Source organism: Cetorhinus maximus, chromosome 22, assembly GCF_964194155.1.
Source record: "Cetorhinus maximus chromosome 22, sCetMax3.hap1.1, whole genome shotgun sequence".
Classification (NCBI taxonomy): domain Eukaryota; kingdom Metazoa; phylum Chordata; class Chondrichthyes; order Lamniformes; family Cetorhinidae; genus Cetorhinus; species Cetorhinus maximus.
In genome coordinates this window covers 7,969,630-7,980,716 of record NC_135900.1, presented here as the reverse complement: position 1 = coordinate 7,980,716, position 11,087 = coordinate 7,969,630, and positions in this window count along the sequence as shown.

The following is an 11,087-nucleotide window of genomic DNA, read 5'->3' as shown; positions in this document are numbered from 1 at the left end:
CCTTGAATTTTGCGCTCAAGACTCTGGAGTGAGACTTGAACCCCACAACTTTCTGGCTCTCAGAACTCGGTTGCACCTCGAGTGACCGCCTCACCTGTTTGATAGTCCCATGGGAAAAAAATTCAACCTTTAACCCTTGAATCAAAGTAATAGGGAATCCTGGTTAAATCTCTTGATGTGCTCACCAGTAACCACACCATATTCATAAATTCGTTAAGCATAAATTCATATTTGTTGCTATCATTACGAAACAATGCAACTAGAAGTAGAAACGTCAGCAGGCTTGGCTGGTAGGCATCAAAGAATAGTTAGGGAGATTGGGGTCAACTTAACCGAGGTACTAGTGTAATTTTAAATGAATCCTACTGCCCTATTCTATCCTCATTTCTTGGTGTCATATGCTTTATATTTATGCAAATTTCCTTCAAAAAAATTGCAAGAGTTTCTGCCTCACCTGCTCACACCCAGGCTTCACCTGCCCTGTGCCTCACCTGCCCCCCCGCCACTGGCCTCATGTTCCCACCCCAACCCCAATTTCTGGCCTTACCAGCCCCAACTCACTTGCCCTCTGTGTCAAAGCATTCCACAGTCCAACAGCACTGTATAATGACTTTTCCTCACCCCTTCTTCACTTCTATATTGATGACCCTTTGTACTCCACTGCCAAGAGGAATCACCTTTCCCTATTCACCCCATTAAAACCCTTCATCATTGTAAAAGCTTCTATTAAACTCACCTTAGCCACCTCTGCTCCAGTGTAAAGAACCTAGGACAGTACGAGAGATTGGACAGTAAGATTAAATCAAAATTACTCTAGTATCTCCATTGAATCCACCTCAATCTCCCTCAGTATTCTTGGATGCTGATCATCTACTTTTAAATTCATTAATGTTTTGATATCGTTTTCTGTAAAACCTTATTTCCAGTAGTGCCTGTTTAACTGGCTCCTACAATCCCATTGAAGACATAATACTTATTTTTTAAAAAAAATCTTCACCAATCTCTCAATCTCAAATACAGGCTGGCACTTTTCATCCCAAAGTGATCCCACATCTAAGCTATCAATTCTTTGGCTTTTTAATGTGCTTCTTAAAAGTTTTTTTTTCAATATTTTGGGTGCTGATCTTCTTTCATAGTCTCTCTTTACCTCCCTCCTCATGCTCAGCATCTATATTCTTTACGAGTATCAAAAAAAGAGGCACATGATAAATGTCAAGGGGGTTGGATAGAGCTTATTTCCCATCTTTCAACATCATCTTCTTCAATAAAGAGTATAAGGGTAAACCCAGCAACCACAGGCCAGTCAGTTTGATCTTGGTGTTGGGATAGCTTTTAGAAACAATAATCTGGGACAGATGCGTTTTAAGAGATAGAAACTATTAGCATTTAATGTGAAATGTGAAAAAAAACGTAGGTGAGCTAATTGGGTAGCTTCAAAACTCAACTTTATTGAAAATTGAACTAATATTAGCATATAGAAAGGCAAGACTTTCTTGGTTTTTCTTCCTGTGCCTTTCTCTTTGGCCTCATATTTTGTGAATTTAAAGAACTACGACAGGTGTGTAATGAGTACAGGATTTTTTTCTGTATACTCATATGTACAAGTGCGTATGCAAACACACAGTTTAAAAAAAAAACTCCATCAACTTTCCTCAAATAAAGCTTCTAAAATTAATCCTCTGTATTCTCTTCAGATTATTGTGAAAAACCACTGGCAGAAAACAGAGACACTAATCGAGAATATCCCATCAACGCAGCTCACTAAATAAGACAGATGCATACTATGAAATTGTGCACAGTGCACGAGTTCAGACCGATGATCCAAATTGGTTGCATTGCATCTCAGCTCTGAGCAAAGGCATGAAGTCACAAGCCAAGGCTTTTGAGAAAGTTTGGGGCTCTCAGCTGAAAATTAGAGTTGACGTTTAAAAGACACAAAAATAAATCAGTTGATAAATTGAATCACGTTTTTGTGAAAGCTATAAATACTCAAGTCTTCTGTTTAGTCTAAACCCTTGTTTTGAACATTAGAAATTTTATTCACTGAGAAAAAATATTGGTAGTTAAAAGTTTTCAGAAAGCACTGCTCAGTGGCAACGTAATGCAATTACAATTTACATGGGTTCTTGTCGTTATAAATTATAATGGAAAGTTGACATAGGACACCAAGGAGTAAGATTTGTAGTCACGAAGTTTATGCAAATATAATACTTTTTCAAAAGAAACAAGGCTTGGGCTTATGGTGATTGACAAAAAATTGGCATTTATTGCAGGGAGAATGGAATATAAATGTAGGGAAACAGAAAATGCTGGAAAAAATCAGCAGGTCTTGCAGCATCTGTGGAAAGATAAACCGAGTGAACAGGGCTCTCCACAGATGCTGCCAGACCTGATTTTTCCCAGCACCTTTTATTTCAGATTTCCAGAGTCCGCAGTATTTTGTTTTTAATAAAAGTAGGGAAGTTTTACTGCAGCTGTACCTGGCCTTGGTGAGACCACATCTAGGGTATTGTGTAAAGTTTTGGTCTCCTTATTTGAAAAAGGATATACCTGCATTAGAAGCAGTTCAGAGGTGGTTCACTTGACTCATTACTGGGATGAAGGGCTTGTCTTATGAAGAAAAGTTGAACAGGTTAGGCCTATACCCATTGGAATTTAGAATAATGAGAGCTGATCTTACTGAAATACATAAAATCTGAGATGACTTGATGGGGTGGATACCGGTAGAATGTTGCCTCGTGGGGGAGACTAGAACTAGGAGACACAGTTTAAGAATAAGGATCTTCCTTTTAAGGTGGAGATGAGAATTTTCTTTTCTCAGAGTTGTTAATATGTTCTCTTCCCCAGAAAACAGTGGAGACTGGATCATTGAATTTATTCAAGGCTGAGGTAGAGTTTTGACAGGCAAGAGAGTCAAGGGTTATGGGGGGCAGACAGGAAAGTGGAGCTGAGACCACATTCAGATCATCCATGATGTCATGAATATGTTAGTGTATATAATGTTACTGGAAATTATTTTAAATTTATATCAGAAAGCTTATTCAGAAACAGAAGCAAAATGTGTTGCAGTATGTTATTACCTTAAGGGAGATTTTTTAATGAGAAAATGGAGGTTGGATCATGTCTCAGCAAAGGAAAGCCGGAGTGAGGTGCATCAGATTGTTATCCCATTGGGGTATAGAGATGAGATTCTGAGGCTTGCTCATGAAATTCCAATGGGGGGACATTTAGGAATTAGGAAAAACACAGGAAAAGATACAGAAGTTTTTTTGTGGCCAGGATTGCATAGGGATGTAGTCAAATTCCGTAGAACCTGTCATATATGTCAAGTAACAGGAAAAACACAAGCAGTGATTAAGCCGGCGCCTTTAATCCCAATACCAACATTTGAAGAACCTTTTACTAGGGTCATGATTGATTTGTGTAGGACCCCTCCCTAAAACTAAAAATGGAATTCAGTACTTAACTGACAATAATGGATGTGTCTACCAGGTTTCCTGAAGCAATACCTTTAAGAAATATTACAACTAAGAAGATTGTGGAGGAGTTAATTTAATTTTTTTTTTACAAGATATGGTTTACTTAAGGAAATACAATCAGATCAGAGGTCAAATTTCATGGCCAGAATTTTTGCCTTGATGGGCGGGCCCCAACGGCTCGGCGGCGGGCGGGCAGCCGAACTCCGCCGCCGAAACGGGGCCTGCTGCCATTTTGAGTGGGCGGGCCAATTAAGGCCCACCCAGCGGCCTGCCCGACAGGAAGCGCTATGCTTCAAAGTGCACAAAAGAGCGCACATCTCCCTGAGACTAAGTGCTGTCTCAGGGAGATTACTGATAGTATAAAAATCTTTAAAAATAGAAAAATATTAAAATTATTAACATGTCCCCCTCATGTGACAATGTCACACGAGATGGGACATGTTAATAAGAAGCACATAAACTTTATTGAAGTTTTTAAAAACGGACATGAAACCTCATCCTGCCAGTGGATGAAGTTTCATGTATTATCATAAGCCCGCTGGGGCTCCTGGCCTGCCCGCCAGCCTTAAGGTTGGACGGGCAGGGCATTTAACAAGCTTAACTATCCTGTCAATGGCCTGACTTGGCCATTGACGTGTCGGCGGGTGGACAGCTGATTTCGCCCGCCTTCCTCAATATTTAAATGGACCGGGATGATGTCGGGGGTTCCTCCCGACGTCATCCCACGTCATTTTCCCATTGGCGAGCGGGCCCCGCCCCCAAATCGCCGACGGGAAAATTCTGTCCCACGTCACAGCTGTTTAAGGAAGTAGTGAGCAGTTTGGGGATAAAACGTTTTAAGTCAACAGCTTATCATCCGGAGTCACAAGGAGCGTTGGAAAGCTGGCAGCAAACTTTAAAAACTATGATGAGAGTGTACTGTCAGGATTACCCACAGGATTGAGATAAGAGGAATTCCATTCCTGTTATTTGCTATAAGAGACAGACCTAATGCATCGACTAGTTTTAGCCCTTTTGAACTAGTTTATGGTCATGAGGTAAGGGGACCACTGAAATTAATTCATGAGAAATTGGTGGGTCAAAATTTAGAAACTATTCTTTGGATTACATATCAAATTTCAGGGAAGGATTGAACAAAGCATGTGTGTTGACTAGGGAACATTTAAAGATATCATAGTGAGCGATGGAAGTGAGGGCAGATAAGAAAGCTAAAGCTCACAGCTTTGTTTCTGCAGAGAAAGTATTAGCTTTATTACCAGTATTAGGTGATTCATTAAATGCAAGATTTAGCGGACCTTACAGGATTAAAAAGAAATTGAGTGAAGTAAATTATTTAATAAATACTCCAGTTAGAAGAAAGAAGCAGAGGGTGTGTCATGTAAATATGCTTAAAAAGTACTTTGACAGGGAAGAGGAACAAAAAGAGGTATTGGTGATGGTGGATGATGAGAAACAGGTAGAATAAATAGTGGTGGTAAAAGGAGGAGTAGGGCCGATTAGGGGCTTAAAAAGGAATTTACACATGGACAAAGGGGCATGGCTGAGGTATTAAATGAATACTTTGCATCCGTCTTTATCGAGGAGGTAGATGCTACCCAGGCCATGGTGACAGACGAGGAAACTCTGTCACTAGAAGGGTTCAAAATTGATAAGAAGGAAGCGTTGAATAGACTGTCAGCACTTAACGTTGACGAGGCACTGAGTCTGGATGAGATGCATCCAAGGATATTGAAGGAAGCGAGAGTAGAAATTGCAGGGAAACAGGCCATAATCTTTCAGTCTTCCCTAGATTCAGGGCTGGTGCCAGAGGCCTGGAGAATTGCAAACATTATTCCCCTGTTCAAAAAAGGATAAGACCAGCAATTACAGACCAGTCAGTTTAACTTCAGTGGTGGACAAGATTCTAGAAACAATTATTCGGGGTAGAATTGGTAGTCACATGGAAATACATGGATTGATAAGAAAGAGCCAGCATGGATTTATAAAGGGGAAATCGTGTTTAACTAACTTGCTGTAGTTTTTTGAAGAGGTGACAGAAAAGGTCAATGAGGGTAATGCTGTTGATATGGTGTACATGGACCTTGAAAAGGTATTTGACACAGTGCCACACAATCGACTTGTGAGAAAAGTTATTCCTCATGGAATAAAAGGGACAGTAGCAACACTGAAAAATAGGAAGCAGAGCGTAATGGTCAATAGATGTTTGTCAAGCTAGAGGAAGGTTGTAGTGGAGTTTCCCAGGGGTCGATATTGGGACCCTTGCTTTTCCTAATATATATTAATGATCTAGATCTTGGTGTGCAGGGGACAATTTCAAAGTTTGCGGATGATACAAAGCTTGTGAGTGTTGTGAACTGTGAGGAGGACAGTGTGGAACTTCAAGAGGACATAGACAAGTTGGAGTGGGCAGATAGGTGGCAGATGAAGTTCAATGTGGAGAAGTGTGAGGTGGTGCATTTTGGTAGGAAGCACATAGACAATATAAAATAAGGGGTGGAATTTTGAAGGGGGTGCAGGAGCAGAAAGACTTGGGTGTATATGTGCATAGACCATTGAAGGTGGCAGGACAGGTGGAGAGAGCAGTTAATATAGCATATCGTATCCTGGGCTTTATTAATAGGGGCATAGAGCACAAAAGCAGGGAGGATATGCTGAATTTATTTAAGACCTTCATTAGACCTCAGCTGGAATATTGTGTACAGTTCTGGGCACCATATTATAGGAAGGATGTGAACACATTGGAGAGAGTGCAGAAGAGGTTTACAAGAATGGTCCCAGGGATGAGAAACTTCAGCTATGCGGATAGATTGGAGAAGTTTGGACTGTTTTTCTTGGAGAGGAGAAGGCTGAGAGGAGACTTGATGAAAGGGTTTCAAAATCATGTGGTGGCTGGACAGAGTAGATAGGGAAAAGCTGTTCCCACTCGCAAAATGATCAAGAACGAGAGGGCACAGATTTAAAGTGATTTGCAAAAGAAGCAAATGTGATATGAGAAAAAGTTTTTTCACACAACGAGTGGTTCTGGTCTGGGATGCACTGCCTGGAAGTGTGGTGGAGGCAGGTTTAATCGAGGCATTCAAGAGGGAATTAGATGATGATTTGATTAAAAACAAGGTGCAGGGATATGGGGAAAAGGCAGGGCAATGGCACTAGGTCATAATGCTCATTTGGAGAGCCAGTGCAGACACGATGGACTGAATGGCCCCCTTCTTTGCCGTTAAGATTCTGTGAAGTGCAGGACTCTGAAATTAATTTTCCTCTAATCAACTTGAGTGATGAGGCAGTGCTTGAAAATTTAAATGAAATATTGAATTACCTTCCAAACAAGTGTCAAAGTGATTCGGAAAAGCTATTGCAGTCACACAAACCTATTTGTGGGAATAAATTGGGGAAGACACGTTTAGCTATACATGATGTCTCTGTACAGGTTTCATCTTCAATAAGGGAGCATCCTCAAAGAATAAATCTGGCAAAGTTATCACAAATACAAAATGAAATTGATTTCATGCTTGAAAATGATATCATTGAGTCTGGTTGCAGTAAGTGATGTTCATCTATTGTGATAGTACCAAAACCGGATGGAACACAAAGACCATGTGTGGACGATCGAAAGGTGAATGTGGTGATAAAAGCGGATTCATGTCCTATACCACGGTTGGAAGATTGCATTGAGAAAGTGGGACAATCGAAATTTATCACAAAGGTTGACTTGCTAAAAGGATATTGGCAGCTACTGTTGTCGGAGAGGGCAAAGGCTTTTGTAACGCCAAGTGGACTATATTAGTTTAAAGTCATGCCATTTGGTATGAAGAATGCACCTGCGACATTTCAAAGACTGACAAAGTAATTGCAGATCTAAGCAATTGTGTCATTTATATTGATGATCTAATCGTTTTCATCCTACATGGGAGGAGCATTTATAGCACCTGGAAGGATTATTTTCTCGATTACAAGAAGCTAATTTGATGATGAACTTGGCTAAAAGTGAATTTGCAAAAGCGCAAGTTATGAATCTTAGGCTAGACCACTGGATATGAGAGGGTAGCTCTGAGGGATGCGAAAGTCAGGACTATCGTGGACTTCCCAGTGCCTACAACAAAACGAGAAGTTTTAAGATTTCTGGGCATGAGTGGGTTTTACTTGAAATTCATACCAAGTTTTAGCAGTGTGGTTGCTCCACTGACTGAACTATTAAAAAGAACAAGATGTTTCAATGGACACTGGAGTGTCAGATGTCATTTGATAGTTTGAAAACTGTATTAACTATGAAACCAGTTTTGGCAGTACCCAATTCAAGTTGGCCGTTGATGCAAGCGATATAGGCATTGGGGCTGTACTGTTACAAGAGGATGACACCCAGCTAGTCTGGGTGCTTTGTTGTATAGTAGTTTTGAGATGTTAAACAGTAGGGTAGAGGGTACATTTGGATTTTGTTGAATAAACCATTCAAAGACTGGGGGGTGAAATCTTGCACCTAGCTAAGAAACACCGAGCAATATGTTCACATTACTAATAAAATTGGTACTATGAAAGGTGTTTTATTATTAGAAGAGGTAGAGTTCAAAGGGCCTGGCGATACAATGAGAATTTGCATTCAAAGGAAAGGCTAGGTAAATACAGAAAAGAGTTTTGTGTGGGTAGGTCAGAGGTGCATGTTAGATCTAAGCCACCTGTAAACCTACAACAATGCAAAGGAACCAAATCGAAAGAAACCTCATTTTGAATTTGTAAGATAAAATGTGCTTTGCCTGGTATCTGTTTAAGTCTATGGGTTATTGTTGCCTGGGGGAAGATTTACCTGGGAGTGATTAATTTGGGGATTTGTTTAATAGTTATTATGGTAGTAACTTGTAGACGTGTATGTGTTTAATTTCTTGTTAAATTAATAAATGTTTAATTTAATTTATATGGAAAAACCTCTTTGTGGTTTCAATTCTGAATTCAGAGCTGCATCTCAAACATACCAATTGAAAATATGGGTTATGACAGTTGATTAAAGTTTCCCTCTGGGATTTTAAATAACTCAGCCTTTATCAACTGCTGTGTCATAACACATGGTCTTATCAAATGGCTGAGTAAGCTTGAAGGGCCGAATTGCCTACTCCTGCTCCTAAGACCTAGGTTCCTATGATTAGTAACTTGGAGGTCATGGATGTTTCATGGCCAATGAAATGTTTTCAAAAAATCCTTTGAATAATTTTATTGGTTTATGCTCCTTTCTAAGGAGTTTGCATTAGGCGATACTAGCTTTCTGAAGTGTAGTGATGAGGAATTACATGCATATAGGACGTATATATACTACAGGATTTCACATTGTCTTGCTAATGGTGAGTCAAGAATGCAGTCATTATGTTTTGTTTTATTCGTTCATAGGATGTGGGTGTCACTGGCTGGGCCAGCATTTATTGCCCATCCCTAATTACCCTTGTTCAGAGGGAATTTAAGAGTTAACCACAATGCTGTGGGGTCTGGAGTCACATGTAGACATGAGGACATTAGTGAACCAGGTGGGTTTTTACAACAATCGACAATGGTTTTGTGGTTATCATCAGACTTTTAATTCCAGGTTTATATTGAATTCAAATTTCACTATCTGCTGTGGTGGGATTTGAGCCCAGGTCCCCAGAGCATTACCATGGGTCTCTGGAATACTAGTCTGGTGAAAGTACCACTGCTTCCCCTTAAATATACAAGGGCCAGGATTTTATGACCCCACCATGGTGTGTATCCCCCCCCTCGTGGACGTGCTGAGCCATTTAAATCTCCATTCAGTTGGTGGGACCGTAATGTCCTGCCGGGCGGGCGGGAGGGACCGTAAGATCCCCACCAAGGTATTATTTTGCAACTAAAGTGTAAAAGCGTATCCCTTTAAGACTACCAGGTCCAATTCTCTGTATTCTTGAAATTAATCCTTGAAATTCAGCATTCGGTCCAGTTTTATTTATAGTAACTGAGACCCAATTTGTCTTAATTTTATAACAAACATTGATGTAAGACATGCTAGATGTAATGTTTTTAGGAAGTGCTACATAAATCAAAATATCTTCCTTTCTCAGATCACATGGGATCTCCTGTGGCATTGCTCGCATGAATTGGATGATGCACAATATAGTATTCTGCTGCTAATCTGAAGATGTGTTTTCTGCCTTGATTTTTTTTCATGCCCAGGATGTCGGCGTCACTGACGAGACCGGTGTTATTACCCATCCCTCGTGGCCTATGAGAAGCTGATGATGGGCATTCTCCTTGAACTGCTGTAGTCGATGTGGTGGAGACTAGAAATCCATCAAATGAGGATGTGGTTATGAAAAGCTTTAACTTTGATTAAATGTGATCGAGAAGTGTTACAAGATGTATGTTAGCACGATGTAGACACAATTTTAAACAAAGTGTATAATTTAAGTGTAAATAAATAGAAAACACAAGAGGCCTAGACAGAGTGGATAGAGAGAAACTTCTCGCCTTGGCAGAAGGGTCGAGAACCAGAGGGCACGGATTCAAGATGATTGGCAAAAGATTTAACAGCAACACAAGGAAAATCCTTTTTGTGCAGCGAGCGGTACAACCTGCAATGCACTGCCCGGAGGCAGTCCCAACCATGGCTTTCAGTATCGGACAAGCAACTGAAAGTAAAACAAAATTTTCAGGATTATTAATAAATGTCAGGGTAGTGGGACCAGCTAAACTGCTCTTGCAGAGAACTGGCATGGGGGTTCAATAGGGCAAATGCTCTCCTTTTGGCTCTTCTGTGATTCTATAAGTTTTCCCATGTCATTACTCATGGTGGGTTGAAGGTTTTGTTGAACAGGGTGTTGTGCCGGATAACATTATGGATTTGTCAGCAAAGGAACTGGCTCTGGGGACCAGAACTAACCGTGGCCCCAAAACCCTAACCTTGTCCCAGAAGAATGGCCAGCTTCTATTCACTGTTTCCGATTTGTGAGTGAACCCTCAGTCAGTATTAGACCCTGACGTGGCATTAACTTCAATCTGCCCGCAGGAGATACCCAGAGCAGCTTCTTTCTCTGGGTTATTGCCTCCCAGATTTCTCATTCCACCTCAGCAGCTACGGAATAAAAAGCTGAATGTTGGCTGGCGACCAGGGCAGAGCCTTTGGTCAATAAAGAGTTCGGGTGAAAATGGAGCAATTCCCAGGAATCAGGAGTGGGCGGTTCTTTCGCCCCCGCCCAAGAGTCTGGACCCCATTCCCAGATCCGGGGTCTATAACACCACCCTTGGACCCCCCCCTCCCCCTCGGACCCCCCCCTCCCCCTCCCCATCGGACCTCTCCCCACTACCCCTCGGACCCCCCTCCCCCTCGGACCCCCCCTCCCCCTCCCCCCTCGGACCCCCCCTCCCCCTCCCCCCCTCGGACCCCCCCTCCCCCTCCCCCCCTCGGACCCCCCCTCCCCCTCCCCCCCTCGGACCCCCCCTCCCCCCTCGGACCCCCCCCTCCCCCTTCCCCCCTCGGACCCCCCCCTCCCCCTTCCCCCCTCGCCCCCCTCGGACACCCCCCTCGCCCCCCACGGACACCCCCTCCCCCCCCTCCACCCCTCCTCCCCCTCCCCCCCCCTCCCCCCCGGACCCCCCCCACCCCTTGGACCCCCC